Consider the following 27,663-nt stretch of genomic DNA (forward strand, 5'->3'; position numbering starts at 1 on the left):
AGTAATGACGATCGTGCCGCAAATGGTCCGAGTATCCGACGCATTGTTTCCAGTTGTCTCCCAGAAACAACAAATGGAATTTGCAAATACAAATCAAAATAAAATATTAATAAAATTGGGGTGCAACACGAGGACTTCCCAGGAGGTCACCCATCCTAGTACTACTCTCGCCCAAGCACGCTTAACTTCGGAGTTCTGATGGGATCCGGTGCATTAGTGCTGGTATGATCGCACCCGTTTAATTCATGCTCGCTTAGATCTTTATGACCTATCTTGCTCCCTTCCATTAATTGTTTTAGATTTGAAAAAAATGTGTATGCAGCCTTCTTCCCTTGGTAACCGTGCACAAGCTCCTACGTGAGCGGAGTGTTTGCTTTTCAGATCTGCCGCACCTCCGGATAGATGCAATACTATCGCGGGGCCCACAATGCATGACGAATGCCGAAAGCCCGGTTCTTGCATCGTGGCCATTCAGTAATGACGATCGTGCCGCAAATGATCCGAGTATCCGACGCATTGTTTCCGGTATCTCCCAGAAACAACAAATGGAATTTGCAAATACAAATCAAAATAAAATATTAATAAAATTGGGGTGCAACACGAGGACTTCCCAGGAGGTCACCCATCCTAGTACTACTCTCGCCCAAGCACGCTTAACTTCAGAGTTCTGATGGTATTCGGTGCATTAGTGCTGGTATGATCGCACCCGTTTAATTCATGCTCGCTTAGATCTTTATGCACTATCTTGCTCCCCTCCATTAATTGTTTTAGACTTGAAAAAACTGTGTATGCAGCCTTCCTCCCTTGGTAACCGTGCACAAGCTCCTACGTGAGCAGAGTGTTTGCTTTTTAGATCTGCCGCACCCCCGGATAGATGCAATACTATCGCGGGGCCCACAATGCACGACGAATGCCAAAAGCCCGGTTTTTTCACGGTTCCCATTCAGTAATGACAATCGTGCCGCAAATGGTCCGAGTATCCGGCGCGTTGTTTGCGTTTGTCTCGCCGAAACGACAAATGGAATTTGCAAATACGATATCGAAATAAAATATTAATAAAATTGGGGTGCAACACGAGGACTTCCCAGGAGGTCACCCATCCTAGGACTACTCCCGCCCATGCACACTTAACTTCGGAGTTCTGATGGGATCCGGTGCATTAGTGCTGGTATGATCGCACCCGTTTAATTCATGCTCGCTTAGATCTTTATGCACTATCTTGCTCCCCTCCATTAATTGTTTTAGACTTGAAAAAACTGTGTATGCAGCCTTCCTCCCTTGGTAACCGTGCACAAGCTCCTACGTGAGCAGAGTGTTTGCTTTTCAGATCTGCCGCACCCCCGGATAGATGCAATACTATCGCGGGGCCCACAATGCACGACGAATGCCAAAAGCCCGGTTCTTGCATCGTTGCCATTCAGTAATGACGATCGTGCCGCAAATGGTCCGAGTATCCGACGCATTGTTTCCAGTTGTCTCCCAGAAACAACAAATGGAATTTGCAAATACAAATCAAAATAAAATATTAATAAAATTGGGGTGCAACACGAGGACTTCCCAGGAGGTCACCCATCCTAGTACTACTCTCGCCCAAGCACGCTTAACTTCGGAGTTCTGATGGGATCCGGTGCATTAGTGCTGGTATGATCGCACCCGTTTAATTCATGCTCGCTTAGATCTTTATGCACTATCTTGCTCCCCTCCATTAATTGTTTTAGATTTGAAAAAACTGTGTATGCAGCCTTCCTCCCTTGGTAACCGTGCACAAGCTCCTACGTGAGCAGAGTGTTTGTATTTCAGATCTGCCGCACCCCCGGATAGATGCAATACTATCGCGGGGCCCACAATGCATGACGAATGCCGAAAGCCCGGTTCTTGCATCGTTGCCATTCAGTAATGACGATCGTGCCGCAAATGGTCCGAGTATCCGACGCATTGTTTCCAGTTGTCTCCCAGAAACAACAAATGGAATTTGCAAATACAAATCAAAATAAAATGTTAATAAAATTGGGGTGCAACACGAGGACTTCCCAGGAGGTCGCCCATCCTAGTACTACTCTCGCCCAAGCACGCTTAACTTCAGAGTTCTGATGGGATCCGGTGCATTAGTGCTGGTATGATCGCACCCGTTTAATTCATGCTCGCTTAGATCTTTATGCACTATCTTGCTCCCCTCCATTAATTGTTTTAGACTTGAAAAAAACTGTGTATGCAGCCTTCCTCCCTTGGTAACCGTGCACAAGCTCTTACGTGAGCAGAGTGTTTGCTTTTTAGATCTGCCGCACCCCCGGATAGATGCAATACTATCGCGGGGCCCACAATGCACGACGAATGCCAAAAGCCCGGTTTTTTCACGGTTCCCATTCAGTAATGACAATCGTGCCGCAAATGGTCCGAGTATCTGGCGCGTTGTTTGCGTTTGTCTCGCCGAAACGACAAATGGAATTTGCAAATACGATATCGAAATAAAATATTAATAAAATTGGGGTGCAACACGAGGACTTCCCAGGAGGTCACCCATCCTAGGACTACTCCCTCCCATGCACACTTAACTTCGGAGTTCTGATGGGATCCGGTGCATTTGTGCTGGTATGATCGCACCCGTTTAATTCATGCTCGCTTAGATCTTTATGCACTATCTTGCTCCCCTCCATTAATTGTTTTAGACTTGAAAAAACTGTGTATGCAGCCTTCCTCCCTTGGTAACCGTGCACAAGCTCCTACGTGAGCAGAGTGTTTGCTTTTCAGATCTGCCGCACCCCCGGATAGATGCAATACTATCGCGGGGCCCACAATGCACGACGAATGCCAAAAGCCCGGTTTTTGCACGGTTCCCATTCAGTAATGACGATCGTGCCGCAAATGGTCCGAGTATCCGGCGCGTTGTTTGAGTTTGTCTCGTCGACACGACAAATGGAATTTGCAAATACGATATCGAAATAAAATATTAATAAAATTGGGGTGAAACACAAGGACTTCCCAGGAGGTCACCCATCCTAATACTACTCTCGCCCAACACACTTAACTTCGGAGTTCTGATGAGATCCGGTGCATTAGTGCTGGTATGATAGCACCCGTTTAATTCATGCTCGCTTAGATCTTTATGCACTATCTTGCTCCCCTCCATTAATTGTTTTAGATTTGAAAAAACTGTGTATGCAGCCTTCCTCCCTTGGTAACCGTGCACAAGCTCCTACGTGAGCAGAGTGTTTGTATTTCAGATCTGCCGCACCCCCGGATAGATGCAATACTATCGCGGGGCCCACAATGCATGACGAATGCCGAAAGCCCGGTTCTTGCATCGTTGCCATTCAGTAATGACGATCGTGCCGCAAATGGTCCGAGTATCCGACGCATTGTTTCCAGTTGTCTCCCAGAAACAACAAATGGAATTTGCAAATACAAATCAAAATAAAATATTAATAAAATTGGGGTGCAACACGAGGACTTCCCAGGAGGTCACCCATCCTAGTACTACTCTCGCCCAAGCACGCTTAACTTCGGAGTTCTGATGGGATCCGGTGCATTAGTGCTGGTATGATCGCACCCGTTTAGTTCATGCTCGCTTAGATCTTTATGCACTATCTTGCTCCCCTCCATTAATTGTTTTAGACTTGAAAAAACTGTGTATGCAGCCTTCCTCCCTTGGTAACCGTGCACAAGCTCTTACGTGAGCAGAGTGTTTGCTTTTTAGATCTGCCGCACCCCCGGATAGATGCAATACTATCGCGGGGCCCACAATGCACGACGAATGCCAAAAGCCCGGTTTTTTCACGGTTCCCATTCAGTAATGACAATCGTGCCGCAAATGGTCCGAGTATCCGGCGCGTTGTTTGCGTTTGTCTCGCCGAAACGACAAATGGAATTTGCAAATACGATATCGAAATAAAATATTAATAAAATTGGGGTGCAACACGAGGACTTCCCAGGAGGTCACCCATCCTAGGACTACTCCCGCCCATGCACACTTAACTTCGGAGTTCTGATGGGATCCGGTGCATTAGTGCTGGTATGATCGCACCCGTTTAATTCATGCTCGCTTAGATCGTTATGCACTATCTTGCTCCCCTCCATTAATTGTTTTAGATTTGAAAAAAACTGTGTATGCAGCCTTCCTCCCTTGGTAACCGTGCACAAGCTCCTACGTGAGCAGAGTGTTTGCATTTCAGATCTGCCGCACCCCCGGATAGATGCAATACTATCGCGGGGCCCACAATGCATGACGAATGCCGAAAGCCCGGTTCTTGCATCGTTGCCATTCAGTAATGACGATCGTGCCGCAAATGGTCCGAGTACCCGACGCATTGTTTCCAGTTGTCTCCCAGAAACAACAAATGGAATTTGCAAATACAAATCAAAATAAAATATTATTAAAATTGGGGTGCAACACGAGGACTTCCCAGGAGGTCACCCATCCTAGTACTACTCTCGCCCAAGCACGCTTAACTTCGGAGTTCTGATGGGATCCGGTGCATTAGTGCTGGTATGATCGCACCCGTTTAATTCATGCTCGCTTAGATCTTTATGACCTATCTTGCTCCCTTCCATTAATTGTTTTAGATTTGAAAAAAATGTGTATGCAGCCTTCTTCCCTTGGTAACCGTGCACAAGCTCCTACGTGAGCGGAGTGTTTGCTTTTCAGATCTGCCGCACCTCCGGATAGATGCAATACTATCGCGGGGCCCACAATGCATGACGAATGCCGAAAGCCCGGTTCTTGCATCGTGGCCATTCAGTAATGACGATCGTGCCGCAAATGATCCGAGTATCCGACGCATTGTTTCCAGTATCTCCCAGAAACAACAAATGGAATTTGCAAATACAAATCAAAATAAAATATTAATAAAATTGGGGTGCAACACGAGGACTTCCCAGGAGGTCACCCATCCTAGTACTACTCTCGCCCAAGCACGCTTAACTTCAGAGTTCTGATGGGATTCGGTGCATTAGTGCTGGTATGATCGCACCCGTTTAATTCATGCTCGCTTAGATCTTTATGCACTATCTTGCTCCCCTCCATTAATTGTTTTAGACTTGAAAAAACTGTGTATGCAGCCTTCCTCCCTTGGTAACTGGATAGATGCAATACTATCGCGGGGCCCACAATGCACGACGAATGCCAAAAGCCCGGTTTTTTCACGGTTCCCATTCAGTAATGACAATCGTGCCGCAAATGGTCCGAGTATCCGGCGCGTTGTTTGCGTTTGTCTCGCCGAAACGACAAATGGAATTTGCAAATACGATATCGAAATAAAATATTAATAAAATTGGGGTGCAACACGAGGACTTCCCAGGAGGTCACCCATCCTAGGACTACTCCCGCCCACGCACACTTAACTTCGGAGTTCTGATGGGATCCGGTGCATTAGTGCTGGTATGATCGCACCCGTTTAATTCATGCTCGCTTAGATCTTTATGCACTATCTTGCTCCCCTCCATTAATTGTTTTAGACTTGAAAAAACTGTGTATGCAGCCTTCCTCCCTTGGTAACCGTGCACAAGCTCCTACGTGAGCAGAGTGTTTGCTTTTCAGATCTGCCGCACCCCCGGATAGATGCAATACTATCGCGGGGCCCACAATGCACGACGAATGCCAAAAGCCCGGTTCTTGCATCGTTGCCATTCAGTAATGACGATCGTGCCGCAAATGGTCCGAGTATCCGACGCATTGTTTCCAGTTGTCTCCCAGAAACAACAAATGGAATTTGCAAATACAAATCAAAATAAAATATTAATAAAATTGGGGTGCAACACGAGGACTTCCCAGGAGGTCACCCATCCTAGTACTACTCTCGCCCAAGCACGCTTAACTTCGGAGTTCTGATGGGATCCGCTGCATTAGTGCTGGTATGATCGCACCCGTTTAATTCATGCTCGCTTAGATCTTTATGCACTATCTTGCTCCCCTCCATTAATTGTTTAAGATTTGAAAAAACTGTGTATGCAGCCTTCCTCCCTTGGTAACCGTGCACAAGTTCCTACGTGAGCAGAGTGTTTGCATTTCAGATCTGCCGCACCCCCGGATAGATGCAATACTATCGCGGGGCCCACAATGCATGACGAATGCCGAAAGCCCGGTTCTTGCATCGTTGCCATTCAGTAATGACGATCGTGCCGCAAATGGTCCGAGTATCCGACGCATTGTTTCCAGTTGTCTCCCAGAAACAACAAATGGAATTTGCAAATACAAATCAAAATAAAATATTAATAAAATTGGGGTGCAACACGAGGACTTCCCAGGAGGTCACCCATCCTAGTACTACTCTCGCCCAAGCACGCTTAACTTCGGAGTTCTGATGGGATCCGGTGCATTAGTGCTGGTATGATCGCACCCGTTTAATTCATGCTCGCTTAGATCTTTATGCACTATCTTGCTCCCCTCCATTAATTGTTTTAGATTTGAAAAAACTGTGTATGCAGCCTTCCTCCCTTGGTAACCGTGCACAAGCTCCTACGTGAGCAGAGTGTTTGTATTTCAGATCTGCCGCACCCCCGGATAGATGCAATACTATCGCGGGGCCCACAATGCATGACGAATGCCGAAAGCCCGGTTTTTGCATCGTTGCCATTCAGTAATGACGATCGTGCCGCAAATGGTCCGAGTATCCGACGCATTGTTTCCAGTTGTCTCCCAGAAACAACAAATGGAATTTGCAAATACAAATCAAAATAAAATATTAATAAAATTGGGGTGCAACACGAGGACTTCCCAGGAGGTCGCCCATCCTAGTACTACTCTCGCCCAAGCACGCTTAACTTCAGAGTTCTGATGGGATCCGGTGCATTAGTGCTGGTATGATCGCACCCGTTTAATTCATGCTCGCTTAGATCTTTATGCACTATCTTGCTCCCCTCCATTAATTGTTTTAGACTTGAAAAAAACTGTGTATGCAGCCTTCCTCCCTTGGTAACCGTGCACAAGCTCTTACGTGAGCAGAGTGTTTGCTTTTTAGATCTGCCGCACCCCCGGATAGATGCAATACTATCGCGGGGCCCACAATGCACGACGAATGCCAAAAGCCCGGTTTTTTCACGGTTCCCATTCAGTAATGACAATCGTGCCGCAAATGGTCCGAGTATCCGGCGCGTTGTTTGCGTTTGTCTCGCCGAAACGACAAATGGAATTTGCAAATACGATATCGAAATAAAATATTAATAAAATTGGGGTGCAACACGAGGACTTCCCAGGAGGTCACCCATCCTAGGACTACTCCCGCCCATGCACACTTAACTTCGGAGTTCTGATGGGATCCGGTGCATTAGTGCTGGTATGATCGCACCCGTTTAATTCATGCTCGCTTAGATCTTTATGCACTATCTTGCTCCCCTCCATTAATTGTTTTAGACTTGAAAAAACTATGTATGTAGCCTTCCTCCCTTGGTAACCGTGCACAAGCTCCTACGTGAGCAGAGTGTTTGCTTTTCAGATGTGCCGCACCCCCGGATAGATGCAATACTATCGCGGGGCCCACAATGCACGACGAATGCCAAAAGCCCGGTTTTTGCACGGTTCCCATTCAGTAATGACGATCGTGCCGCAAATGGTCCGAGTATCCGGCGCGTTGTTTGAGTTTGTCTCGCCGACACGACAAATGGAATTTGCAAATACGATATCAAAATAAAATATTAATAAAATTGGGGTGAAACACAAGGACTTCCCAGGAGGTCACCCATCCTAATACTACTCTCGCCCAAGCAAACTTAACTTCGGAGTTCTGATGGGATCCGGTGCATTTGTGCTGGTATGATCGCACCCGTTTAATTCATGCTCGCTTAGATCTTTATGCACTATCTTGCTCCCCTCCATTAATTGTTTTAGATTTGAAAAAACTGTGTATGCAGCCTTCCTCCCTTGGTAACCGTGCACAAGCTCCTACGTGAGCAGAGTGTTTGTATTTCAGATCTGCCGCACCCCCGGATAGATGCAATACTATCGCGGGGCCCACAATGCATGACGAATGCCGAAAGCCCGGTTCTTGCATCGTTGCCATTCAGTAATGACGATCGTGCCGCAAATGGTCCGAGTATCCGACGCATTGTTTCCAGTTGTCTCCCAGAAACAACAAATGGAATTTGCAAATACAAATCAAAATAAAATATTAATAAAATTGGGGTGCAACAGGAGGACTTCCCAGGAGGTCACACATCCTAGTACTACTCTCGCCCAAGCACGCTTAACTTCGGAGTTCTGATGGGATCCGGTGCATTAGTGCTGGTATGATCGCACCCATTTAATTCATGCTCGCTTAGATCTTTATGCACTATCTTGCTCCCCTCCATTAATTGTTTTAGACTTGAAAAAAACTGTGTATGCAGCCTTCCTCCCTTGGTAACCGTGCACAAGCTCTTACGTGAGCAGAGTGTTTGCTTTTTAGATCTGCCGCACCCCCGGATAGATGCAATACTATCGCGGGGCCCACAATGCACGACGAATGCCAAAAGCCCGGTTTTTTCACGGTTCCCATTCAGTAATGACAATCGTGCCGCAAATGGTCCGAGTATCCGGCGCGTTGTTTGCGTTTGTCTCGCCGAAACGACAAATGGAATTTGCAAATACGATATCGAAATAAAATATTAATAAAATTGGGGTGAAACACTAGGACTTCCTAGGAGGTCACCCATCCTAATACTACTCTCGCCCAACCACACTTAACTTCGGAGTTCTGATGGGATCCGGTGCATTTGTGCTGGTATGATCGCACCCGTTTAATTCATGCTCGCTTAGATCTTTATGCACTATCTTGCTCCCCTCCATTAATTGTTTTAGATTTGAAAAAACTGTGTATGCAGCCTTCCTCCCTTGGTAACCGTGCACAAGCTCCTACGTGAGCAGAGTGTTTGTATTTCAGATCTGCCGCACCCCCGGATAGATGCAATACTATCGCGGGGCCCACAATGCATGACGAATGCCGAAAGCCCGGTTCTTGCATCGTTGCCATTCAGTAATGACGATCGTGCCGCAAATGGTCCGAGTATCCGACGCATTGTTTCCAGTTGTCTCCCAGAAACAACAAATGGAATTTGCAAATACAAATCAAAATAAAATATTAATAAAATTGGGGTGCAACACGAGGACTTCCCAGGAGGTCACCCATCCTAGTACTACTCTCGCCCAAGCACGCTTAACTTCGGAGTTCTGATGGGATCCGGTGCATTAGTGCTGGTATGATCGCACCCGTTTAATTCATGCTCGCTTAGATCTTTATGACCTATCTTGCTCCCTTCCATTAATTGTTTTAGATTTGAAAAAAATGTGTATGCAGCCTTCTTCCCTTGGTAACCGTGCACAAGCTCCTACGTGAGCGGAGTGTTTGCTTTTCAGATCTGCCGCACCTCCGGATAGATGCAATACTATCGCGGGGCCCACAATGCATGACGAATGCCGAAAGCCCGGTTCTTGCATCGTGGCCATTCAGTAATGACGATCGTGCCGCAAATGATCCGAGTATCCGACGCATTGTTTCCGGTATCTCCCAGAAACAACAAATGGAATTTGCAAATACAAATCAAAATAAAATATTAATAAAATTGGGGTGCAACACGAGGACTTCCCAGGAGGTCACCCATCCTAGTACTACTCTCGCCCAAGCACGCTTAACTTCAGAGTTCTGATGGTATTCGGTGCATTAGTGCTGGTATGATCGCACCCGTTTAATTCATGCTCGCTTAGATCTTTATGCACTATCTTGCTCCCCTCCATTAATTGTTTTAGACTTGAAAAAACTGTGTATGCAGCCTTCCTCCCTTGGTAACCGTGCACAAGCTCCTACGTGAGCAGAGTGTTTGCTTTTTAGATCTGCCGCACCCCCGGATAGATGCAATACTATCGCGGGGCCCACAATGCACGACGAATGCCAAAAGCCCGGTTTTTTCACGGTTCCCATTCAGTAATGACAATCGTGCCGCAAATGGTCCGAGTATCCGGCGCGTTGTTTGCGTTTGTCTCGCCGAAACGACAAATGGAATTTGCAAATACGATATCGAAATAAAATATTAATAAAATTGGGGTGCAACACGAGGACTTCCCAGGAGGTCACCCATCCTAGGACTACTCCCGCCCATGCACACTTAACTTCGGAGTTCTGATGGGATCCGGTGCATTAGTGCTGGTATGATCGCACCCGTTTAATTCATGCTCGCTTAGATCTTTATGCACTATCTTGCTCCCCTCCATTAATTGTTTTAGACTTGAAAAAACTGTGTATGCAGCCTTCCTCCCTTGGTAACCGTGCACAAGCTCCTACGTGAGCAGAGTGTTTGCTTTTCAGATCTGCCGCACCCCCGGATAGATGCAATACTATCGCGGGGCCCACAATGCACGACGAATGCCAAAAGCCCGGTTCTTGCATCGTTGCCATTCAGTAATGACGATCGTGCCGCAAATGGTCCGAGTATCCGACGCATTGTTTCCAGTTGTCTCCCAGAAACAACAAATGGAATTTGCAAATACAAATCAAAATAAAATATTAATAAAATTGGGGTGCAACACGAGGACTTCCCAGGAGGTCACCCATCCTAGTACTACTCTCGCCCAAGCACGCTTAACTTCGGAGTTCTGATGGGATCCGGTGCATTAGTGCTGGTATGATCGCACCCGTTTAATTCATGCTCGCTTAGATCTTTATGCACTATCTTGCTCCCCTCCATTAATTGTTTTAGATTTGAAAAAACTGTGTATGCAGCCTTCCTCCCTTGGTAACCGTGCACAAGCTCCTACGTGAGCAGAGTGTTTGTATTTCAGATCTGCCGCACCCCCGGATAGATGCAATACTATCGCGGGGCCCACAATGCATGACGAATGCCGAAAGCCCGGTTCTTGCATCGTTGCCATTCAGTAATGACGATCGTGCCGCAAATGGTCCGAGTATCCGACGCATTGTTTCCAGTTGTCTCCCAGAAACAACAAATGGAATTTGCAAATACAAATCAAAATAAAATGTTAATAAAATTGGGGTGCAACACGAGGACTTCCCAGGAGGTCGCCCATCCTAGTACTACTCTCGCCCAAGCACGCTTAACTTCAGAGTTCTGATGGGATCCGGTGCATTAGTGCTGGTATGATCGCACCCGTTTAATTCATGCTCGCTTAGATCTTTATGCACTATCTTGCTCCCCTCCATTAATTGTTTTAGACTTGAAAAAAACTGTGTATGCAGCCTTCCTCCCTTGGTAACCGTGCACAAGCTCTTACGTGAGCAGAGTGTTTGCTTTTTAGATCTGCCGCACCCCCGGATAGATGCAATACTATCGCGGGGCCCACAATGCACGACGAATGCCAAAAGCCCGGTTTTTTCACGGTTCCCATTCAGTAATGACAATCGTGCCGCAAATGGTCCGAGTATCTGGCGCGTTGTTTGCGTTTGTCTCGCCGAAACGACAAATGGAATTTGCAAATACGATATCGAAATAAAATATTAATAAAATTGGGGTGCAACACGAGGACTTCCCAGGAGGTCACCCATCCTAGGACTACTCCCTCCCATGCACACTTAACTTCGGAGTTCTGATGGGATCCGGTGCATTTGTGCTGGTATGATCGCACCCGTTTAATTCATGCTCGCTTAGATCTTTATGCACTATCTTGCTCCCCTCCATTAATTGTTTTAGACTTGAAAAAACTGTGTATGCAGCCTTCCTCCCTTGGTAACCGTGCACAAGCTCTTACGTGAGCAGAGTGTTTGCTTTTTAGATCTGCCGCACCCCCGGATAGATGCAATACTATCGCGGGGCCCACAATGCACGACGAATGCCAAAAGCCCGGTTTTTTCACGGTTCCCATTCAGTAATGACAATCGTGCCGCAAATGGTCCGAGTATCCGGCGCGTTGTTTGCGTTTGTCTCGCCGAAACGACAAATGGAATTTGCAAATACGATATCGAAATAAAATATTAATAAAATTGGGGTGCAACACGAGGACTTCCCAGGAGGTCACCCATCCTAGGACTACTCCCGCCCATGCACACTTAACTTCGGAGTTCTGATGGGATCCGGTGCATTAGTGCTGGTATGATCGCACCCGTTTAATTCATGCTCGCTTAGATCGTTATGCACTATCTTGCTCCCCTCCATTAATTGTTTTAGATTTGAAAAAAACTGTGTATGCAGCCTTCCTCCCTTGGTAACCGTGCACAAGCTCCTACGTGAGCAGAGTGTTTGCATTTCAGATCTGCCGCACCCCCGGATAGATGCAATACTATCGCGGGGCCCACAATGCATGACGAATGCCGAAAGCCCGGTTCTTGCATCGTTGCCATTCAGTAATGACGATCGTGCCGCAAATGGTCCGAGTACCCGACGCATTGTTTCCAGTTGTCTCCCAGAAACAACAAATGGAATTTGCAAATACAAATCAAAATAAAATATTATTAAAATTGGGGTGCAACACGAGGACTTCCCAGGAGGTCACCCATCCTAGTACTACTCTCGCCCAAGCACGCTTAACTTCGGAGTTCTGATGGGATCCGGTGCATTAGTGCTGGTATGATCGCACCCGTTTAATTCATGCTCGCTTAGATCTTTATGACCTATCTTGCTCCCTTCCATTAATTGTTTTAGATTTGAAAAAAATGTGTATGCAGCCTTCTTCCCTTGGTAACCGTGCACAAGCTCCTACGTGAGCGGAGTGTTTGCTTTTCAGATCTGCCGCACCTCCGGATAGATGCAATACTATCGCGGGGCCCACAATGCATGACGAATGCCGAAAGCCCGGTTCTTGCATCGTGGCCATTCAGTAATGACGATCGTGCCGCAAATGATCCGAGTATCCGACGCATTGTTTCCAGTATCTCCCAGAAACAACAAATGGAATTTGCAAATACAAATCAAAATAAAATATTAATAAAATTGGGGTGCAACACGAGGACTTCCCAGGAGGTCACCCATCCTAGTACTACTCTCGCCCAAGCACGCTTAACTTCAGAGTTCTGATGGGATTCGGTGCATTAGTGCTGGTATGATCGCACCCGTTTAATTCATGCTCGCTTAGATCTTTATGCACTATCTTGCTCCCCTCCATTAATTGTTTTAGACTTGAAAAAACTGTGTATGCAGCCTTCCTCCCTTGGTAACTGGATAGATGCAATACTATCGCGGGGCCCACAATGCACGACGAATGCCAAAAGCCCGGTTTTTTCACGGTTCCCATTCAGTAATGACAATCGTGCCGCAAATGGTCCGAGTATCCGGCGCGTTGTTTGCGTTTGTCTCGCCGAAACGACAAATGGAATTTGCAAATACGATATCGAAATAAAATATTAATAAAATTGGGGTGCAACACGAGGACTTCCCAGGAGGTCACCCATCCTAGGACTACTCCCGCCCACGCACACTTAACTTCGGAGTTCTGATGGGATCCGGTGCATTAGTGCTGGTATGATCGCACCCGTTTAATTCATGCTCGCTTAGATCTTTATGCACTATCTTGCTCCCCTCCATTAATTGTTTTAGACTTGAAAAAACTGTGTATGCAGCCTTCCTCCCTTGGTAACCGTGCACAAGCTCCTACGTGAGCAGAGTGTTTGCTTTTCAGATCTGCCGCACCCCCGGATAGATGCAATACTATCGCGGGGCCCACAATGCACGACGAATGCCAAAAGCCCGGTTCTTGCATCGTTGCCATTCAGTAATGACGATCGTGCCGCAAATGGTCCGAGTATCCGACGCATTGTTTCCAGTTGTCTCCCAGAAACAACAAATGGAATTTGCAAATACAAATCAAAATAAAATATTAATAAAATTGGGGTGCAACACGAGGACTTCCCAGGAGGTCACCCATCCTAGTACTACTCTCGCCCAAGCACGCTTAACTTCGGAGTTCTGATGGGATCCGCTGCATTAGTGCTGGTATGATCGCACCCGTTTAATTCATGCTCGCTTAGATCTTTATGCACTATCTTGCTCCCCTCCATTAATTGTTTAAGATTTGAAAAAACTGTGTATGCAGCCTTCCTCCCTTGGTAACCGTGCACAAGTTCCTACGTGAGCAGAGTGTTTGCATTTCAGATCTGCCGCACCCCCGGATAGATGCAATACTATCGCGGGGCCCACAATGCATGACGAATGCCGAAAGCCCGGTTCTTGCATCGTTGCCATTCAGTAATGACGATCGTGCCGCAAATGGTCCGAGTATCCGACGCATTGTTTCCAGTTGTCTCCCAGAAACAACAAATGGAATTTGCAAATACAAATCAAAATAAAATATTAATAAAATTGGGGTGCAACACGAGGACTTCCCAGGAGGTCACCCATCCTAGTACTACTCTCGCCCAAGCACGCTTAACTTCGGAGTTCTGATGGGATCCGGTGCATTAGTGCTGGTATGATCGCACCCGTTTAATTCATGCTCGCTTAGATCTTTATGCACTATCTTGCTCCCCTCCATTAATTGTTTTAGATTTGAAAAAACTGTGTATGCAGCCTTCCTCCCTTGGTAACCGTGCACAAGCTCCTACGTGAGCAGAGTGTTTGTATTTCAGATCTGCCGCACCCCCGGATAGATGCAATACTATCGCGGGGCCCACAATGCATGACGAATGCCGAAAGCCCGGTTTTTGCATCGTTGCCATTCAGTAATGACGATCGTGCCGCAAATGGTCCGAGTATCCGACGCATTGTTTCCAGTTGTCTCCCAGAAACAACAAATGGAATTTGCAAATACAAATCAAAATAAAATATTAATAAAATTGGGGTGCAACACGAGGACTTCCCAGGAGGTCGCCCATCCTAGTACTACTCTCGCCCAAGCACGCTTAACTTCAGAGTTCTGATGGGATCCGGTGCATTAGTGCTGGTATGATCGCACCCGTTTAATTCATGCTCGCTTAGATCTTTATGCACTATCTTGCTCCCCTCCATTAATTGTTTTAGACTTGAAAAAAACTGTGTATGCAGCCTTCCTCCCTTGGTAACCGTGCACAAGCTCTTACGTGAGCAGAGTGTTTGCTTTTTAGATCTGCCGCACCCCCGGATAGATGCAATACTATCGCGGGGCCCACAATGCACGACGAATGCCAAAAGCCCGGTTTTTTCACGGTTCCCATTCAGTAATGACAATCGTGCCGCAAATGGTCCGAGTATCCGGCGCGTTGTTTGCGTTTGTCTCGCCGAAACGACAAATGGAATTTGCAAATACGATATCGAAATAAAATATTAATAAAATTGGGGTGCAACACGAGGACTTCCCAGGAGGTCACCCATCCTAGGACTACTCCCGCCCATGCACACTTAACTTCGGAGTTCTGATGGGATCCGGTGCATTAGTGCTGGTATGATCGCACCCGTTTAATTCATGCTCGCTTAGATCTTTATGCACTATCTTGCTCCCCTCCATTAATTGTTTTAGACTTGAAAAAACTATGTATGTAGCCTTCCTCCCTTGGTAACCGTGCACAAGCTCCTACGTGAGCAGAGTGTTTGCTTTTCAGATGTGCCGCACCCCCGGATAGATGCAATACTATCGCGGGGCCCACAATGCACGACGAATGCCAAAAGCCCGGTTTTTGCACGGTTCCCATTCAGTAATGACGATCGTGCCGCAAATGGTCCGAGTATCCGGCGCGTTGTTTGAGTTTGTCTCGCCGACACGACAAATGGAATTTGCAAATACGATATCAAAATAAAATATTAATAAAATTGGGGTGAAACACAAGGACTTCCCAGGAGGTCACCCATCCTAATACTACTCTCGCCCAAGCAAACTTAACTTCGGAGTTCTGATGGGATCCGGTGCATTTGTGCTGGTATGATCGCACCCGTTTAATTCATGCTCGCTTAGATCTTTATGCACTATCTTGCTCCCCTCCATTAATTGTTTTAGATTTGAAAAAACTGTGTATGCAGCCTTCCTCCCTTGGTAACCGTGCACAAGCTCCTACGTGAGCAGAGTGTTTGTATTTCAGATCTGCCGCACCCCCGGATAGATGCAATACTATCGCGGGGCCCACAATGCATGACGAATGCCGAAAGCCCGGTTCTTGCATCGTTGCCATTCAGTAATGACGATCGTGCCGCAAATGGTCCGAGTATCCGACGCATTGTTTCCAGTTGTCTCCCAGAAACAACAAATGGAATTTGCAAATACAAATCAAAATAAAATATTAATAAAATTGGGGTGCAACAGGAGGACTTCCCAGGAGGTCACACATCCTAGTACTACTCTCGCCCAAGCACGCTTAACTTCGGAGTTCTGATGGGATCCGGTGCATTAGTGCTGGTATGATCGCACCCATTTAATTCATGCTCGCTTAGATCTTTATGCACTATCTTGCTCCCCTCCATTAATTGTTTTAGACTTGAAAAAAACTGTGTATGCAGCCTTCCTCCCTTGGTAACCGTGCACAAGCTCTTACGTGAGCAGAGTGTTTGCTTTTTAGATCTGCCGCACCCCCGGATAGATGCAATACTATCGCGGGGCCCACAATGCACGACGAATGCCAAAAGCCCGGTTTTTTCACGGTTCCCATTCAGTAATGACAATCGTGCCGCAAATGGTCCGAGTATCCGGCGCGTTGTTTGCGTTTGTCTCGCCGAAACGACAAATGGAATTTGCAAATACGATATCGAAATAAAATATTAATAAAATTGGGGTGAAACACTAGGACTTCCTAGGAGGTCACCCATCCTAATACTACTCTCGCCCAACCACACTTAACTTCGGAGTTCTGATGGGATCCGGTGCATTTGTGCTGGTATGATCGCACCCGTTTAATTCATGCTCGCTTAGATCTTTATGCACTATCTTGCTCCCCTCCATTAATTGTTTTAGATTTGAAAAAACTGTGTATGCAGCCTTCCTCCCTTGGTAACCGTGCACAAGCTCCTACGTGAGCAGAGTGTTTGTATTTCAGATCTGCCGCACCCCCGGATAGATGCAATACTATCGCGGGGCCCACAATGCATGACGAATGCCGAAAGCCCGGTTCTTGCATCGTTGCCATTCAGTAATGACGATCGTGCCGCAAATGGTCCGAGTATCCGACGCATTGTTTCCAGTTGTCTCCCAGAAACAACAAATGGAATTTGCAAATACAAATCAAAATAAAATATTAATAAAATTGGGGTGCAACACGAGGACTTCCCAGGAGGTCACCCATCCTAGTACTACTCTCGCCCAAGCACGCTTAACTTCGGAGTTCTGATGGGATCCGGTGCATTAGTGCTGGTATGATCGCACCCGTTTAATTCATGCTCGCTTAGATCTTTATGACCTATCTTGCTCCCTTCCATTAATTGTTTTAGATTTGAAAAAAATGTGTATGCAGCCTTCTTCCCTTGGTAACCGTGCACAAGCTCCTACGTGAGCGGAGTGTTTGCTTTTCAGATCTGCCGCACCTCCGGATAGATGCAATACTATCGCGGGGCCCACAATGCATGACGAATGCCGAAAGCCCGGTTCTTGCATCGTGGCCATTCAGTAATGACGATCGTGCCGCAAATGATCCGAGTATCCGACGCATTGTTTCCGGTATCTCCCAGAAACAACAAATGGAATTTGCAAATACAAATCAAAATAAAATATTAATAAAATTGGGGTGCAACACGAGGACTTCCCAGGAGGTCACCCATCCTAGTACTACTCTCGCCCAAGCACGCTTAACTTCAGAGTTCTGATGGTATTCGGTGCATTAGTGCTGGTATGATCGCACCCGTTTAATTCATGCTCGCTTAGATCTTTATGCACTATCTTGCTCCCCTCCATTAATTGTTTTAGACTTGAAAAAACTGTGTATGCAGCCTTCCTCCCTTGGTAACCGTGCACAAGCTCCTACGTGAGCAGAGTGTTTGCTTTTTAGATCTGCCGCACCCCCGGATAGATGCAATACTATCGCGGGGCCCACAATGCACGACGAATGCCAAAAGCCCGGTTTTTTCACGGTTCCCATTCAGTAATGACAATCGTGCCGCAAATGGTCCGAGTATCCGGCGCGTTGTTTGCGTTTGTCTCGCCGAAACGACAAATGGAATTTGCAAATACGATATCGAAATAAAATATTAATAAAATTGGGGTGCAACACGAGGACTTCCCAGGAGGTCACCCATCCTAGGACTACTCCCGCCCATGCACACTTAACTTCGGAGTTCTGATGGGATCCGGTGCATTAGTGCTGGTATGATCGCACCCGTTTAATTCATGCTCGCTTAGATCTTTATGCACTATCTTGCTCCCCTCCATTAATTGTTTTAGACTTGAAAAAACTGTGTATGCAGCCTTCCTCCCTTGGTAACCGTGCACAAGCTCCTACGTGAGCAGAGTGTTTGCTTTTCAGATCTGCCGCACCCCCGGATAGATGCAATACTATCGCGGGGCCCACAATGCACGACGAATGCCAAAAGCCCGGTTCTTGCATCGTTGCCATTCAGTAATGACGATCGTGCCGCAAATGGTCCGAGTATCCGACGCATTGTTTCCAGTTGTCTCCCAGAAACAACAAATGGAATTTGCAAATACAAATCAAAATAAAATATTAATAAAATTGGGGTGCAACACGAGGACTTCCCAGGAGGTCACCCATCCTAGTACTACTCTCGCCCAAGCACGCTTAACTTCGGAGTTCTGATGGGATCCGGTGCATTAGTGCTGGTATGATCGCACCCGTTTAATTCATGCTCGCTTAGATCTTTATGCACTATCTTGCTCCCCTCCATTAATTGTTTTAGATTTGAAAAAACTGTGTATGCAGCCTTCCTCCCTTGGTAACCGTGCACAAGCTCCTACGTGAGCAGAGTGTTTGTATTTCAGATCTGCCGCACCCCCGGATAGATGCAATACTATCGCGGGGCCCACAATGCATGACGAATGCCGAAAGCCCGGTTCTTGCATCGTTGCCATTCAGTAATGACGATCGTGCCGCAAATGGTCCGAGTATCCGACGCATTGTTTCCAGTTGTCTCCCAGAAACAACAAATGGAATTTGCAAATACAAATCAAAATAAAATGTTAATAAAATTGGGGTGCAACACGAGGACTTCCCAGGAGGTCGCCCATCCTAGTACTACTCTCGCCCAAGCACGCTTAACTTCAGAGTTCTGATGGGATCCGGTGCATTAGTGCTGGTATGATCGCACCCGTTTAATTCATGCTCGCTTAGATCTTTATGCACTATCTTGCTCCCCTCCATTAATTGTTTTAGACTTGAAAAAAACTGTGTATGCAGCCTTCCTCCCTTGGTAACCGTGCACAAGCTCTTACGTGAGCAGAGTGTTTGCTTTTTAGATCTGCCGCACCCCCGGATAGATGCAATACTATCGCGGGGCCCACAATGCACGACGAATGCCAAAAGCCCGGTTTTTTCACGGTTCCCATTCAGTAATGACAATCGTGCCGCAAATGGTCCGAGTATCTGGCGCGTTGTTTGCGTTTGTCTCGCCGAAACGACAAATGGAATTTGCAAATACGATATCGAAATAAAATATTAATAAAATTGGGGTGCAACACGAGGACTTCCCAGGAGGTCACCCATCCTAGGACTACTCCCTCCCATGCACACTTAACTTCGGAGTTCTGATGGGATCCGGTGCATTTGTGCTGGTATGATCGCACCCGTTTAATTCATGCTCGCTTAGATCTTTATGCACTATCTTGCTCCCCTCCATTAATTGTTTTAGACTTGAAAAAACTGTGTATGCAGCCTTCCTCCCTTGGTAACCGTGCACAAGCTCCTACGTGAGCAGAGTGTTTGCTTTTCAGATCTGCCGCACCCCCGGATAGATGCAATACTATCGCGGGGCCCACAATGCACGACGAATGCCAAAAGCCCGGTTTTTGCACGGTTCCCATTCAGTAATGACGATCGTGCCGCAAATGGTCCGAGTATCCGGCGCGTTGTTTGAGTTTGTCTCGTCGACACGACAAATGGAATTTGCAAATACGATATCGAAATAAAATATTAATAAAATTGGGGTGAAACACAAGGACTTCCCAGGAGGTCACCCATCCTAATACTACTCTCGCCCAACACACTTAACTTCGGAGTTCTGATGAGATCCGGTGCATTAGTGCTGGTATGATAGCACCCGTTTAATTCATGCTCGCTTAGATCTTTATGCACTATCTTGCTCCCCTCCATTAATTGTTTTAGATTTGAAAAAACTGTGTATGCAGCCTTCCTCCCTTGGTAACCGTGCACAAGCTCCTACGTGAGCAGAGTGTTTGTATTTCAGATCTGCCGCACCCCCGGATAGATGCAATACTATCGCGGGGCCCACAATGCATGACGAATGCCGAAAGCCCGGTTCTTGCATCGTTGCCATTCAGTAATGACGATCGTGCCGCAAATGGTCCGAGTATCCGACGCATTGTTTCCAGTTGTCTCCCAGAAACAACAAATGGAATTTGCAAATACAAATCAAAATAAAATATTAATAAAATTGGGGTGCAACACGAGGACTTCCCAGGAGGTCACCCATCCTAGTACTACTCTCGCCCAAGCACGCTTAACTTCGGAGTTCTGATGGGATCCGGTGCATTAGTGCTGGTATGATCGCACCCGTTTAGTTCATGCTCGCTTAGATCTTTATGCACTATCTTGCTCCCCTCCATTAATTGTTTTAGACTTGAAAAAACTGTGTATGCAGCCTTCCTCCCTTGGTAACCGTGCACAAGCTCTTACGTGAGCAGAGTGTTTGCTTTTTAGATCTGCCGCACCCCCGGATAGATGCAATACTATCGCGGGGCCCACAATGCACGACGAATGCCAAAAGCCCGGTTTTTTCACGGTTCCCATTCAGTAATGACAATCGTGCCGCAAATGGTCCGAGTATCCGGCGCGTTGTTTGCGTTTGTCTCGCCGAAACGACAAATGGAATTTGCAAATACGATATCGAAATAAAATATTAATAAAATTGGGGTGCAACACGAGGACTTCCCAGGAGGTCACCCATCCTAGGACTACTCCCGCCCATGCACACTTAACTTCGGAGTTCTGATGGGATCCGGTGCATTAGTGCTGGTATGATCGCACCCGTTTAATTCATGCTCGCTTAGATCGTTATGCACTATCTTGCTCCCCTCCATTAATTGTTTTAGATTTGAAAAAAACTGTGTATGCAGCCTTCCTCCCTTGGTAACCGTGCACAAGCTCCTACGTGAGCAGAGTGTTTGCATTTCAGATCTGCCGCACCCCCGGATAGATGCAATACTATCGCGGGGCCCACAATGCATGACGAATGCCGAAAGCCCGGTTCTTGCATCGTTGCCATTCAGTAATGACGATCGTGCCGCAAATGGTCCGAGTACCCGACGCATTGTTTCCAGTTGTCTCCCAGAAACAACAAATGGAATTTGCAAATACAAATCAAAATAAAATATTATTAAAATTGGGGTGCAACACGAGGACTTCCCAGGAGGTCACCCATCCTAGTACTACTCTCGCCCAAGCACGCTTAACTTCGGAGTTCTGATGGGATCCGGTGCATTAGTGCTGGTATGATCGCACCCGTTTAATTCATGCTCGCTTAGATCTTTATGACCTATCTTGCTCCCTTCCATTAATTGTTTTAGATTTGAAAAAAATGTGTATGCAGCCTTCTTCCCTTGGTAACCGTGCACAAGCTCCTACGTGAGCGGAGTGTTTGCTTTTCAGATCTGCCGCACCTCCGGATAGATGCAATACTATCGCGGGGCCCACAATGCATGACGAATGCCGAAAGCCCGGTTCTTGCATCGTGGCCATTCAGTAATGACGATCGTGCCGCAAATGATCCGAGTATCCGACGCATTGTTTCCAGTATCTCCCAGAAACAACAAATGGAATTTGCAAATACAAATCAAAATAAAATATTAATAAAATTGGGGTGCAACACGAGGACTTCCCAGGAGGTCACCCATCCTAGTACTACTCTCGCCCAAGCACGCTTAACTTCAGAGTTCTGATGGGATTCGGTGCATTAGTGCTGGTATGATCGCACCCGTTTAATTCATGCTCGCTTAGATCTTTATGCACTATCTTGCTCCCCTCCATTAATTGTTTTAGACTTGAAAAAACTGTGTATGCAGCCTTCCTCCCTTGGTAACTGGATAGATGCAATACTATCGCGGGGCCCACAATGCACGACGAATGCCAAAAGCCCGGTTTTTTCACGGTTCCCATTCAGTAATGACAATCGTGCCGCAAATGGTCCGAGTATCCGGCGCGTTGTTTGCGTTTGTCTCGCCGAAACGACAAATGGAATTTGCAAATACGATATCGAAATAAAATATTAATAAAATTGGGGTGCAACACGAGGACTTCCCAGGAGGTCACCCATCCTAGGACTACTCCCGCCCACGCACACTTAACTTCGGAGTTCTGATGGGATCCGGTGCATTAGTGCTGGTATGATCGCACCCGTTTAATTCATGCTCGCTTAGATCTTTATGCACTATCTTGCTCCCCTCCATTAATTGTTTTAGACTTGAAAAAACTGTGTATGCAGCCTTCCTCCCTTGGTAACCGTGCACAAGCTCCTACGTGAGCAGAGTGTTTGCTTTTCAGATCTGCCGCACCCCCGGATAGATGCAATACTATCGCGGGGCCCACAATGCACGACGAATGCCAAAAGCCCGGTTCTTGCATCGTTGCCATTCAGTAATGACGATCGTGCCGCAAATGGTCCGAGTATCCGACGCATTGTTTCCAGTTGTCTCCCAGAAACAACAAATGGAATTTGCAAATACAAATCAAAATAAAATATTAATAAAATTGGGGTGCAACACGAGGACTTCCCAGGAGGTCACCCATCCTAGTACTACTCTCGCCCAAGCACGCTTAACTTCGGAGTTCTGATGGGATCCGGTGCATTAGTGCTGGTATGATCGCACCCGTTTAATTCATGCTCGCTTAGATCTTTATGCACTATCTTGCTCCCCTCAATTAATTGTTTTAGATTTGAAAAAACTGTGTATGCAGCCTTCCTCCCTTGGTAACCGTGCACAAGCTCCTACGTGAGCAGAGTGTTTGTATTTCAGATCTGCCGCACCCCCGGATAGATGCAATACTATCGCGGGGCCCACAATGCATGACGAATGCCGAAAGCCCGGTTCTTGCATCGTTGCCATTCAGTAATGACGATCGTGCCGCAAATGGTCCGAGTATCCGACGCATTGTTTCCAGTTGTCTCCCAGAAACAACAAATGGAATTTGCAAATACAAATCAAAATAAAATGTTAATAAAATTGGGGTGCAACACGAGGACTTCCCAGGAGGTCGCCCATCCTAGTACTACTCTCGCCCAAGCACGCTTAACTTCAGAGTTCTGATGGGATCCGGTGCATTAGTGCTGGTATGATCGCACCCGTTTAATTCATGCTCGCTTAGATCTTTATGCACTATCTTGCTCCCCTCCATTAATTGTTTTAGACTTGAAAAAAACTGTGTATGCAGCCTTCCTCCCTTGGTAACCGTGCACAAGCTCTTACGTGAGCAGAGTGTTTGCTTTTTAGATCTGCCGCACCCCCGGATAGATGCAATACTATCGCGGGGCCCACAATGCACGACGAATGCCAAAAGCCCGGTTTTTTCACGGTTCCCATTCAGTAATGACAATCGTGCCGCAAATGGTCCGAGTATCCGGCGCGTTGTTTGCGTTTGTCTCGCCGAAACGACAAATGGAATTTGCAAATACGATATCGAAATAAAATATTAATAAAATTGGGGTGCAACACGAGGACTTCCCAGGAGGTCACCCATCCTAGGACTACTCCCGCCCATGCACACTTAACTTCGGAGTTCTGATGGGATCCAGTGCATTTGTGCTGGTATGATCGCACCCGTTTAATTCATGCTCGCTTAGATCTTTATGCACTATCTTGCTCCCCTCCATTAATTGTTTTAGACTTGAAAAAACTGTGTATGCAGCCTTCCTCCCTTGGTAACCGTGCACAAGCTCCTACGTGAGCAGAGTGTTTGCTTTTCAGATCTGCCGCACCCCCGGATAGATGCAATACTATCGCGGGGCCCACAATGCACGACGAATGCCAAAAGCCCGGTTTTTGCACGGTTCCCATTCAGTAATGACGATCGTGCCGCAAATGGTCCGAGTATCCGGCGCGTTGTTTGAGTTTGTCTCGTCGACACGACAAATGGAATTTGCAAATACGATATCGAAATAAAATATTAATAAAATTGGGGTGAAACACAAGGACTTCCCAGGAGGTCACCCATCCTAATACTACTCTCGCCCAACACACTTAACTTCGGAGTTCTGATGAGATCCGGTGCATTAGTGCTGGTATGATAGCACCCGTTTAATTCATGCTCGCTTAGATCTTTATGCACTATCTTGCTCCCCTCCATTAATTGTTTTAGATTTGAAAAAACTGTGTATGCAGCCTTCCTCCCTTGGTAACCGTGCACAAGCTCCTACGTGAGCAGAGTGTTTGTATTTCAGATCTGCCGCACCCCCGGATAGATGCAATACTATCGCGGGGCCCACAATGCATGACGAATGCCGAAAGCCCGGTTCTTGCATCGTTGCCATTCAGTAATGACGATCGTGCCGCAAATGGTCCGAGTATCCGACGCATTGTTTCCAGTTGTCTCCCAGAAACAACAAATGGAATTTGCAAATACAAATCAAAATAAAATATTAATAAAATTGGGGTGCAACACGAGGACTTCCCAGGAGGTCACCCATCCTAGTACTACTCTCGCCCAAGCACGCTTAACTTCGGAGTTCTGATGGGATCCGGTGCATTAGTGCTGGTATGATCGCACCCGTTTAGTTCATGCTCGCTTAGATCTTTATGCACTATCTTGCTCCCCTCCATTAATTGTTTTAGACTTGAAAAAACTGTGTATGCAGCCTTCCTCCCTTGGTAACCGTGCACAAGCTCTTACGTGAGCAGAGTGTTTGCTTTTTAGATCTGCCGCACCCCCGGATAGATGCAATACTATCGCGGGGCCCACAATGCACGACGAATGCCAAAAGCCCGGTTTTTTCACGGTTCCCATTCAGTAATGACAATCGTGCCGCAAATGGTCCGAGTATCCGGCGCGTTGTTTGCGTTTGTCTCGCCGAAACGACAAATGGAATTTGCAAATACGATATCGAAATAAAATATTAATAAAATTGGGGTGCAACACGAGGACTTCCCAGGAGGTCACCCATCCTAGGACTACTCCCGCCCATGCACACTTAACTTCGGAGTTCTGATGGGATCCGGTGCATTAGTGCTGGTATGATCGCACCCGTTTAATTCATGCTCGCTTAGATCGTTATGCACTATCTTGCTCCCCTCCATTAATTGTTTTAGATTTGAAAAAAACTGTGTATGCAGCCTTCCTCCCTTGGTAACCGTGCACAAGCTCCTACGTGAGCAGAGTGTTTGCATTTCAGATCTGCCGCACCCCCGGATAGATGCAATACTATCGCGGGGCCCACAATGCATGACGAATGCCGAAAGCCCGGTTCTTGCATCGTTGCCATTCAGTAATGACGATCGTGCCGCAAATGGTCCGAGTACCCGACGCATTGTTTCCAGTTGTCTCCCAGAAACAACAAATGGAATTTGCAAATACAAATCAAAATAAAATATTATTAAAATTGGGGTGCAACACGAGGACTTCCCAGGAGGTCACCCATCCTAGTACTACTCTCGCCCAAGCACGCTTAACTTCGGAGTTCTGATGGGATCCGGTGCATTAGTGCTGGTATGATCGCACCCGTTTAATTCATGCTCGCTTAGATCTTTATGACCTATCTTGCTCCCTTCCATTAATTGTTTTAGATTTGAAAAAAATGTGTATGCAGCCTTCTTCCCTTGGTAACCGTGCACAAGCTCCTACGTGAGCGGAGTGTTTGCTTTTCAGATCTGCCGCACCTCCGGATAGATGCAATACTATCGCGGGGCCCACAATGCATGACGAATGCCGAAAGCCCGGTTCTTGCATCGTGGCCATTCAGTAATGACGATCGTGCCGCAAATGATCCGAGTATCCGACGCATTGTTTCCAGTATCTCCCAGAAACAACAAATGGAATTTGCAAATACAAATCAAAATAAAATATTAATAAAATTGGGGTGCAACACGAGGACTTCCCAGGAGGTCACCCATCCTAGTACTACTCTCGCCCAAGCACGCTTAACTTCAGAGTTCTGATGGGATTCGGTGCATTAGTGCTGGTATGATCGCACCCGTTTAATTCATGCTCGCTTAGATCTTTATGCACTATCTTGCTCCCCTCCATTAATTGTTTTAGACTTGAAAAAACTGTGTATGCAGCCTTCCTCCCTTGGTAACTGGATAGATGCAATACTATCGCGGGGCCCACAATGCACGACGAATGCCAAAAGCCCGGTTTTTTCACGGTTCCCATTCAGTAATGACAATCGTGCCGCAAATGGTCCGAGTATCCGGCGCGTTGTTTGCGTTTGTCTCGCCGAAACGACAAATGGAATTTGCAAATACGATATCGAAATAAAATATTAATAAAATTGGGGTGCAACACGAGGACTTCACAGGAGGTCACCCATCCTAGTACTACGCTCGCCCAAGCACACTTAACTTCGGAGTTCTGATGGGATCCGGTGCATTAGTGCTGGTATGATCGCACCCGTTTAGATCTTTATGCACTATCTTGCTCCCCTCCATTAATTGTTCTAGATTTGAAAAAACTGTGTATGCAGCCTTCCTCCCTTGGTAACCGTGCACAAGCTCCTACGTGAGCAGAGTGTTTGCTTTTCAGATCTGCCGCACCCCCGGATAGATGCAATACTATCGCGGGGCCCACAATGCACGACGAATGCCAAAAGCCCGGTTTTTGCACGGTTCTCATTCAGTAATGACGATTGTGCCGCAAATGGTCCGAGTATCCGGCGCGTTGTTTGCGTTTGTCTCGCCGAAACGACAAATGGAATTTGCCAATACGATATCGAAATAAAATATTAATAAAATTGGGGTGCAACACGAGGACTTCACAGGAGGTCACCCATCCTAGTACTACGCTCGCCCAAGCACACTTAACTTCGGAGTTCTGATGGGATCCGGTGCATTAGTGCTGGTATGATCGCACCCGTTTAATTCATGCTCGCTTAGATCTTTATGCACTATCTTGCTCCCCTCCATTAATTGTTTTAGATTTGAAAAAACTGTGTATGCAGCATTCCTCCCTTGCTAACCGTGCACAAGCTCCTATGTGAGCAGAGTGTTTGCTTTTCAGATCTGTCGCACCCCCGGATAGATGCAATACTATCGCGGGGCCCACAATGCACGACGAATGCCAAAAGCCCGGTTTTTGCACGGTTCTCATTCAGTAATGACAATTGTGCCGCAAATCGTCCGAGTATCCGGCGCGTTGTTTGCGTTTGTCTCGCCGAAACGACAAATGGAGTTTGCAAATTCGATATCGAAATAAAATATTAATAAAATTGGGGTGCAACACGAGGACTTCCCAGGAGGTCACCCATCCTAGGACTACTCCCGCCCATGCACACTTAACTTCGGAGTTCTGATGGGATCCGGTGCATTAGTGCTGGTATGATCGCACCCGTTTAATTCATGCTCGCTTAGATCTTTATGCACTATCTTGCTCCCCTCCATTAATTGTTTAAGATTTGAAAAAACTGTGTATGCAGCCTTCCTCCCTTGGTAACCGTGCACAAGTTCCTACGTGAGCAGAGTGTTTGCATTTCAGATCTGCCGCACCCCCGGATAGATGCAATACTATCGCGGGGCCCACAATGCATGAC

General features: G+C 46.7%; 54 non-coding genes and 5 pseudogenes across 54 annotated transcripts; all 59 read right to left on the bottom strand.

Annotated features, from left to right (window-relative positions):
- Positions 1–117: 117 nt before the first annotated feature.
- Positions 118–236, bottom strand: LOC148796328 (5S ribosomal RNA). Its single transcript, XR_016072873.1, has one exon. It is a non-coding gene; the product is annotated as a 5S ribosomal RNA (ribosomal RNA).
- Positions 237–589: 353 nt separating this feature from the next.
- LOC148796329 (5S ribosomal RNA) lies at positions 590–708 on the bottom strand. The gene has a single exon (XR_016070709.1). It is a non-coding gene; the product is annotated as a 5S ribosomal RNA (ribosomal RNA).
- A 355-nt stretch (positions 709–1,063) lies between these two features.
- On the bottom strand, positions 1,064–1,182 carry LOC148796330 (5S ribosomal RNA). Its single transcript, XR_016073938.1, has one exon. It is a non-coding gene; the product is annotated as a 5S ribosomal RNA (ribosomal RNA).
- Positions 1,183–1,536: 354 nt separating this feature from the next.
- Positions 1,537–1,655, bottom strand: LOC148796331 (5S ribosomal RNA). Its single transcript, XR_016072884.1, has one exon. It is a non-coding gene; the product is annotated as a 5S ribosomal RNA (ribosomal RNA).
- A 354-nt stretch (positions 1,656–2,009) lies between these two features.
- LOC148796332 (5S ribosomal RNA) lies at positions 2,010–2,128 on the bottom strand. The gene has a single exon (XR_016072027.1). It is a non-coding gene; the product is annotated as a 5S ribosomal RNA (ribosomal RNA).
- A 356-nt stretch (positions 2,129–2,484) lies between these two features.
- Positions 2,485–2,603, bottom strand: LOC148796333 (5S ribosomal RNA). Its single transcript, XR_016068780.1, has one exon. It is a non-coding gene; the product is annotated as a 5S ribosomal RNA (ribosomal RNA).
- Positions 2,604–2,958: 355 nt separating this feature from the next.
- LOC148796334 (5S ribosomal RNA) lies at positions 2,959–3,076 on the bottom strand (annotated as a pseudogene).
- A 354-nt stretch (positions 3,077–3,430) lies between these two features.
- LOC148796335 (5S ribosomal RNA) lies at positions 3,431–3,549 on the bottom strand. Its single transcript, XR_016072895.1, has one exon. It is a non-coding gene; the product is annotated as a 5S ribosomal RNA (ribosomal RNA).
- Positions 3,550–3,904: 355 nt separating this feature from the next.
- On the bottom strand, positions 3,905–4,023 carry LOC148796336 (5S ribosomal RNA). The gene has a single exon (XR_016073940.1). It is a non-coding gene; the product is annotated as a 5S ribosomal RNA (ribosomal RNA).
- A 355-nt stretch (positions 4,024–4,378) lies between these two features.
- On the bottom strand, positions 4,379–4,497 carry LOC148796337 (5S ribosomal RNA). Its single transcript, XR_016072907.1, has one exon. It is a non-coding gene; the product is annotated as a 5S ribosomal RNA (ribosomal RNA).
- A 353-nt stretch (positions 4,498–4,850) lies between these two features.
- On the bottom strand, positions 4,851–4,969 carry LOC148796338 (5S ribosomal RNA). Its single transcript, XR_016075086.1, has one exon. It is a non-coding gene; the product is annotated as a 5S ribosomal RNA (ribosomal RNA).
- A 300-nt stretch (positions 4,970–5,269) lies between these two features.
- Positions 5,270–5,388, bottom strand: LOC148796339 (5S ribosomal RNA). The gene has a single exon (XR_016074797.1). It is a non-coding gene; the product is annotated as a 5S ribosomal RNA (ribosomal RNA).
- A 354-nt stretch (positions 5,389–5,742) lies between these two features.
- On the bottom strand, positions 5,743–5,861 carry LOC148796340 (5S ribosomal RNA). The gene has a single exon (XR_016072535.1). It is a non-coding gene; the product is annotated as a 5S ribosomal RNA (ribosomal RNA).
- A 354-nt stretch (positions 5,862–6,215) lies between these two features.
- LOC148796341 (5S ribosomal RNA) lies at positions 6,216–6,334 on the bottom strand. The gene has a single exon (XR_016072918.1). It is a non-coding gene; the product is annotated as a 5S ribosomal RNA (ribosomal RNA).
- A 354-nt stretch (positions 6,335–6,688) lies between these two features.
- On the bottom strand, positions 6,689–6,807 carry LOC148796342 (5S ribosomal RNA). Its single transcript, XR_016072028.1, has one exon. It is a non-coding gene; the product is annotated as a 5S ribosomal RNA (ribosomal RNA).
- A 356-nt stretch (positions 6,808–7,163) lies between these two features.
- On the bottom strand, positions 7,164–7,282 carry LOC148796343 (5S ribosomal RNA). The gene has a single exon (XR_016073941.1). It is a non-coding gene; the product is annotated as a 5S ribosomal RNA (ribosomal RNA).
- A 355-nt stretch (positions 7,283–7,637) lies between these two features.
- On the bottom strand, positions 7,638–7,756 carry LOC148796344 (5S ribosomal RNA). Its single transcript, XR_016070401.1, has one exon. It is a non-coding gene; the product is annotated as a 5S ribosomal RNA (ribosomal RNA).
- A 354-nt stretch (positions 7,757–8,110) lies between these two features.
- LOC148796345 (5S ribosomal RNA) lies at positions 8,111–8,229 on the bottom strand. The gene has a single exon (XR_016069920.1). It is a non-coding gene; the product is annotated as a 5S ribosomal RNA (ribosomal RNA).
- Positions 8,230–8,585: 356 nt separating this feature from the next.
- On the bottom strand, positions 8,586–8,704 carry LOC148796346 (5S ribosomal RNA; annotated as a pseudogene).
- Positions 8,705–9,058: 354 nt separating this feature from the next.
- On the bottom strand, positions 9,059–9,177 carry LOC148796347 (5S ribosomal RNA). Its single transcript, XR_016072929.1, has one exon. It is a non-coding gene; the product is annotated as a 5S ribosomal RNA (ribosomal RNA).
- A 353-nt stretch (positions 9,178–9,530) lies between these two features.
- On the bottom strand, positions 9,531–9,649 carry LOC148796348 (5S ribosomal RNA). Its single transcript, XR_016070711.1, has one exon. It is a non-coding gene; the product is annotated as a 5S ribosomal RNA (ribosomal RNA).
- Positions 9,650–10,004: 355 nt separating this feature from the next.
- Positions 10,005–10,123, bottom strand: LOC148796349 (5S ribosomal RNA). The gene has a single exon (XR_016073942.1). It is a non-coding gene; the product is annotated as a 5S ribosomal RNA (ribosomal RNA).
- A 354-nt stretch (positions 10,124–10,477) lies between these two features.
- Positions 10,478–10,596, bottom strand: LOC148796350 (5S ribosomal RNA). Its single transcript, XR_016072940.1, has one exon. It is a non-coding gene; the product is annotated as a 5S ribosomal RNA (ribosomal RNA).
- Positions 10,597–10,950: 354 nt separating this feature from the next.
- Positions 10,951–11,069, bottom strand: LOC148796351 (5S ribosomal RNA). The gene has a single exon (XR_016072029.1). It is a non-coding gene; the product is annotated as a 5S ribosomal RNA (ribosomal RNA).
- Positions 11,070–11,425: 356 nt separating this feature from the next.
- On the bottom strand, positions 11,426–11,544 carry LOC148796352 (5S ribosomal RNA). The gene has a single exon (XR_016068781.1). It is a non-coding gene; the product is annotated as a 5S ribosomal RNA (ribosomal RNA).
- Positions 11,545–11,899: 355 nt separating this feature from the next.
- Positions 11,900–12,018, bottom strand: LOC148796353 (5S ribosomal RNA). The gene has a single exon (XR_016073943.1). It is a non-coding gene; the product is annotated as a 5S ribosomal RNA (ribosomal RNA).
- Positions 12,019–12,373: 355 nt separating this feature from the next.
- On the bottom strand, positions 12,374–12,492 carry LOC148796354 (5S ribosomal RNA). The gene has a single exon (XR_016072952.1). It is a non-coding gene; the product is annotated as a 5S ribosomal RNA (ribosomal RNA).
- A 353-nt stretch (positions 12,493–12,845) lies between these two features.
- LOC148796355 (5S ribosomal RNA) lies at positions 12,846–12,964 on the bottom strand. Its single transcript, XR_016075087.1, has one exon. It is a non-coding gene; the product is annotated as a 5S ribosomal RNA (ribosomal RNA).
- A 300-nt stretch (positions 12,965–13,264) lies between these two features.
- On the bottom strand, positions 13,265–13,383 carry LOC148796356 (5S ribosomal RNA). The gene has a single exon (XR_016074798.1). It is a non-coding gene; the product is annotated as a 5S ribosomal RNA (ribosomal RNA).
- Positions 13,384–13,737: 354 nt separating this feature from the next.
- Positions 13,738–13,856, bottom strand: LOC148796357 (5S ribosomal RNA). Its single transcript, XR_016072536.1, has one exon. It is a non-coding gene; the product is annotated as a 5S ribosomal RNA (ribosomal RNA).
- Positions 13,857–14,210: 354 nt separating this feature from the next.
- Positions 14,211–14,329, bottom strand: LOC148796358 (5S ribosomal RNA). Its single transcript, XR_016072964.1, has one exon. It is a non-coding gene; the product is annotated as a 5S ribosomal RNA (ribosomal RNA).
- Positions 14,330–14,683: 354 nt separating this feature from the next.
- On the bottom strand, positions 14,684–14,802 carry LOC148796359 (5S ribosomal RNA). Its single transcript, XR_016072030.1, has one exon. It is a non-coding gene; the product is annotated as a 5S ribosomal RNA (ribosomal RNA).
- Positions 14,803–15,158: 356 nt separating this feature from the next.
- LOC148796360 (5S ribosomal RNA) lies at positions 15,159–15,277 on the bottom strand. The gene has a single exon (XR_016073944.1). It is a non-coding gene; the product is annotated as a 5S ribosomal RNA (ribosomal RNA).
- Positions 15,278–15,632: 355 nt separating this feature from the next.
- LOC148796361 (5S ribosomal RNA) lies at positions 15,633–15,751 on the bottom strand. The gene has a single exon (XR_016070402.1). It is a non-coding gene; the product is annotated as a 5S ribosomal RNA (ribosomal RNA).
- Positions 15,752–16,105: 354 nt separating this feature from the next.
- Positions 16,106–16,224, bottom strand: LOC148796362 (5S ribosomal RNA). Its single transcript, XR_016069921.1, has one exon. It is a non-coding gene; the product is annotated as a 5S ribosomal RNA (ribosomal RNA).
- A 356-nt stretch (positions 16,225–16,580) lies between these two features.
- Positions 16,581–16,699, bottom strand: LOC148796363 (5S ribosomal RNA; annotated as a pseudogene).
- Positions 16,700–17,053: 354 nt separating this feature from the next.
- On the bottom strand, positions 17,054–17,172 carry LOC148796364 (5S ribosomal RNA). The gene has a single exon (XR_016072975.1). It is a non-coding gene; the product is annotated as a 5S ribosomal RNA (ribosomal RNA).
- A 353-nt stretch (positions 17,173–17,525) lies between these two features.
- Positions 17,526–17,644, bottom strand: LOC148796365 (5S ribosomal RNA). The gene has a single exon (XR_016070712.1). It is a non-coding gene; the product is annotated as a 5S ribosomal RNA (ribosomal RNA).
- Positions 17,645–17,999: 355 nt separating this feature from the next.
- On the bottom strand, positions 18,000–18,118 carry LOC148796366 (5S ribosomal RNA). The gene has a single exon (XR_016073945.1). It is a non-coding gene; the product is annotated as a 5S ribosomal RNA (ribosomal RNA).
- A 354-nt stretch (positions 18,119–18,472) lies between these two features.
- LOC148796367 (5S ribosomal RNA) lies at positions 18,473–18,591 on the bottom strand. Its single transcript, XR_016072986.1, has one exon. It is a non-coding gene; the product is annotated as a 5S ribosomal RNA (ribosomal RNA).
- Positions 18,592–18,945: 354 nt separating this feature from the next.
- LOC148796368 (5S ribosomal RNA) lies at positions 18,946–19,064 on the bottom strand. The gene has a single exon (XR_016072031.1). It is a non-coding gene; the product is annotated as a 5S ribosomal RNA (ribosomal RNA).
- Positions 19,065–19,420: 356 nt separating this feature from the next.
- LOC148796369 (5S ribosomal RNA) lies at positions 19,421–19,539 on the bottom strand. The gene has a single exon (XR_016068782.1). It is a non-coding gene; the product is annotated as a 5S ribosomal RNA (ribosomal RNA).
- A 355-nt stretch (positions 19,540–19,894) lies between these two features.
- Positions 19,895–20,012, bottom strand: LOC148796370 (5S ribosomal RNA; annotated as a pseudogene).
- Positions 20,013–20,366: 354 nt separating this feature from the next.
- LOC148796371 (5S ribosomal RNA) lies at positions 20,367–20,485 on the bottom strand. The gene has a single exon (XR_016072997.1). It is a non-coding gene; the product is annotated as a 5S ribosomal RNA (ribosomal RNA).
- Positions 20,486–20,840: 355 nt separating this feature from the next.
- LOC148796372 (5S ribosomal RNA) lies at positions 20,841–20,959 on the bottom strand. The gene has a single exon (XR_016073946.1). It is a non-coding gene; the product is annotated as a 5S ribosomal RNA (ribosomal RNA).
- A 355-nt stretch (positions 20,960–21,314) lies between these two features.
- On the bottom strand, positions 21,315–21,433 carry LOC148796373 (5S ribosomal RNA). The gene has a single exon (XR_016073009.1). It is a non-coding gene; the product is annotated as a 5S ribosomal RNA (ribosomal RNA).
- Positions 21,434–21,786: 353 nt separating this feature from the next.
- On the bottom strand, positions 21,787–21,905 carry LOC148796374 (5S ribosomal RNA). Its single transcript, XR_016075088.1, has one exon. It is a non-coding gene; the product is annotated as a 5S ribosomal RNA (ribosomal RNA).
- Positions 21,906–22,205: 300 nt separating this feature from the next.
- Positions 22,206–22,324, bottom strand: LOC148796375 (5S ribosomal RNA). Its single transcript, XR_016074799.1, has one exon. It is a non-coding gene; the product is annotated as a 5S ribosomal RNA (ribosomal RNA).
- Positions 22,325–22,678: 354 nt separating this feature from the next.
- Positions 22,679–22,797, bottom strand: LOC148796376 (5S ribosomal RNA). The gene has a single exon (XR_016073020.1). It is a non-coding gene; the product is annotated as a 5S ribosomal RNA (ribosomal RNA).
- A 354-nt stretch (positions 22,798–23,151) lies between these two features.
- LOC148796377 (5S ribosomal RNA) lies at positions 23,152–23,270 on the bottom strand. The gene has a single exon (XR_016072032.1). It is a non-coding gene; the product is annotated as a 5S ribosomal RNA (ribosomal RNA).
- Positions 23,271–23,626: 356 nt separating this feature from the next.
- LOC148796378 (5S ribosomal RNA) lies at positions 23,627–23,745 on the bottom strand. Its single transcript, XR_016074433.1, has one exon. It is a non-coding gene; the product is annotated as a 5S ribosomal RNA (ribosomal RNA).
- A 355-nt stretch (positions 23,746–24,100) lies between these two features.
- On the bottom strand, positions 24,101–24,218 carry LOC148796379 (5S ribosomal RNA; annotated as a pseudogene).
- A 354-nt stretch (positions 24,219–24,572) lies between these two features.
- On the bottom strand, positions 24,573–24,691 carry LOC148796380 (5S ribosomal RNA). Its single transcript, XR_016073031.1, has one exon. It is a non-coding gene; the product is annotated as a 5S ribosomal RNA (ribosomal RNA).
- Positions 24,692–25,046: 355 nt separating this feature from the next.
- Positions 25,047–25,165, bottom strand: LOC148796381 (5S ribosomal RNA). Its single transcript, XR_016073947.1, has one exon. It is a non-coding gene; the product is annotated as a 5S ribosomal RNA (ribosomal RNA).
- A 355-nt stretch (positions 25,166–25,520) lies between these two features.
- LOC148796382 (5S ribosomal RNA) lies at positions 25,521–25,639 on the bottom strand. The gene has a single exon (XR_016073042.1). It is a non-coding gene; the product is annotated as a 5S ribosomal RNA (ribosomal RNA).
- A 353-nt stretch (positions 25,640–25,992) lies between these two features.
- Positions 25,993–26,111, bottom strand: LOC148796383 (5S ribosomal RNA). The gene has a single exon (XR_016075089.1). It is a non-coding gene; the product is annotated as a 5S ribosomal RNA (ribosomal RNA).
- A 300-nt stretch (positions 26,112–26,411) lies between these two features.
- Positions 26,412–26,530, bottom strand: LOC148796384 (5S ribosomal RNA). Its single transcript, XR_016073247.1, has one exon. It is a non-coding gene; the product is annotated as a 5S ribosomal RNA (ribosomal RNA).
- A 340-nt stretch (positions 26,531–26,870) lies between these two features.
- Positions 26,871–26,989, bottom strand: LOC148796385 (5S ribosomal RNA). Its single transcript, XR_016073248.1, has one exon. It is a non-coding gene; the product is annotated as a 5S ribosomal RNA (ribosomal RNA).
- Positions 26,990–27,344: 355 nt separating this feature from the next.
- LOC148796386 (5S ribosomal RNA) lies at positions 27,345–27,463 on the bottom strand. The gene has a single exon (XR_016073948.1). It is a non-coding gene; the product is annotated as a 5S ribosomal RNA (ribosomal RNA).
- Positions 27,464–27,663: the final 200 nt, after the last annotated feature.

The sequence above is a fragment of the Nelumbo nucifera genome, chromosome 4, assembly GCF_055504915.1.
Source record: "Nelumbo nucifera cultivar China Antique chromosome 4, China Antique-T2T, whole genome shotgun sequence".
NCBI lineage: Eukaryota > Viridiplantae > Streptophyta > Magnoliopsida > Proteales > Nelumbonaceae > Nelumbo > Nelumbo nucifera.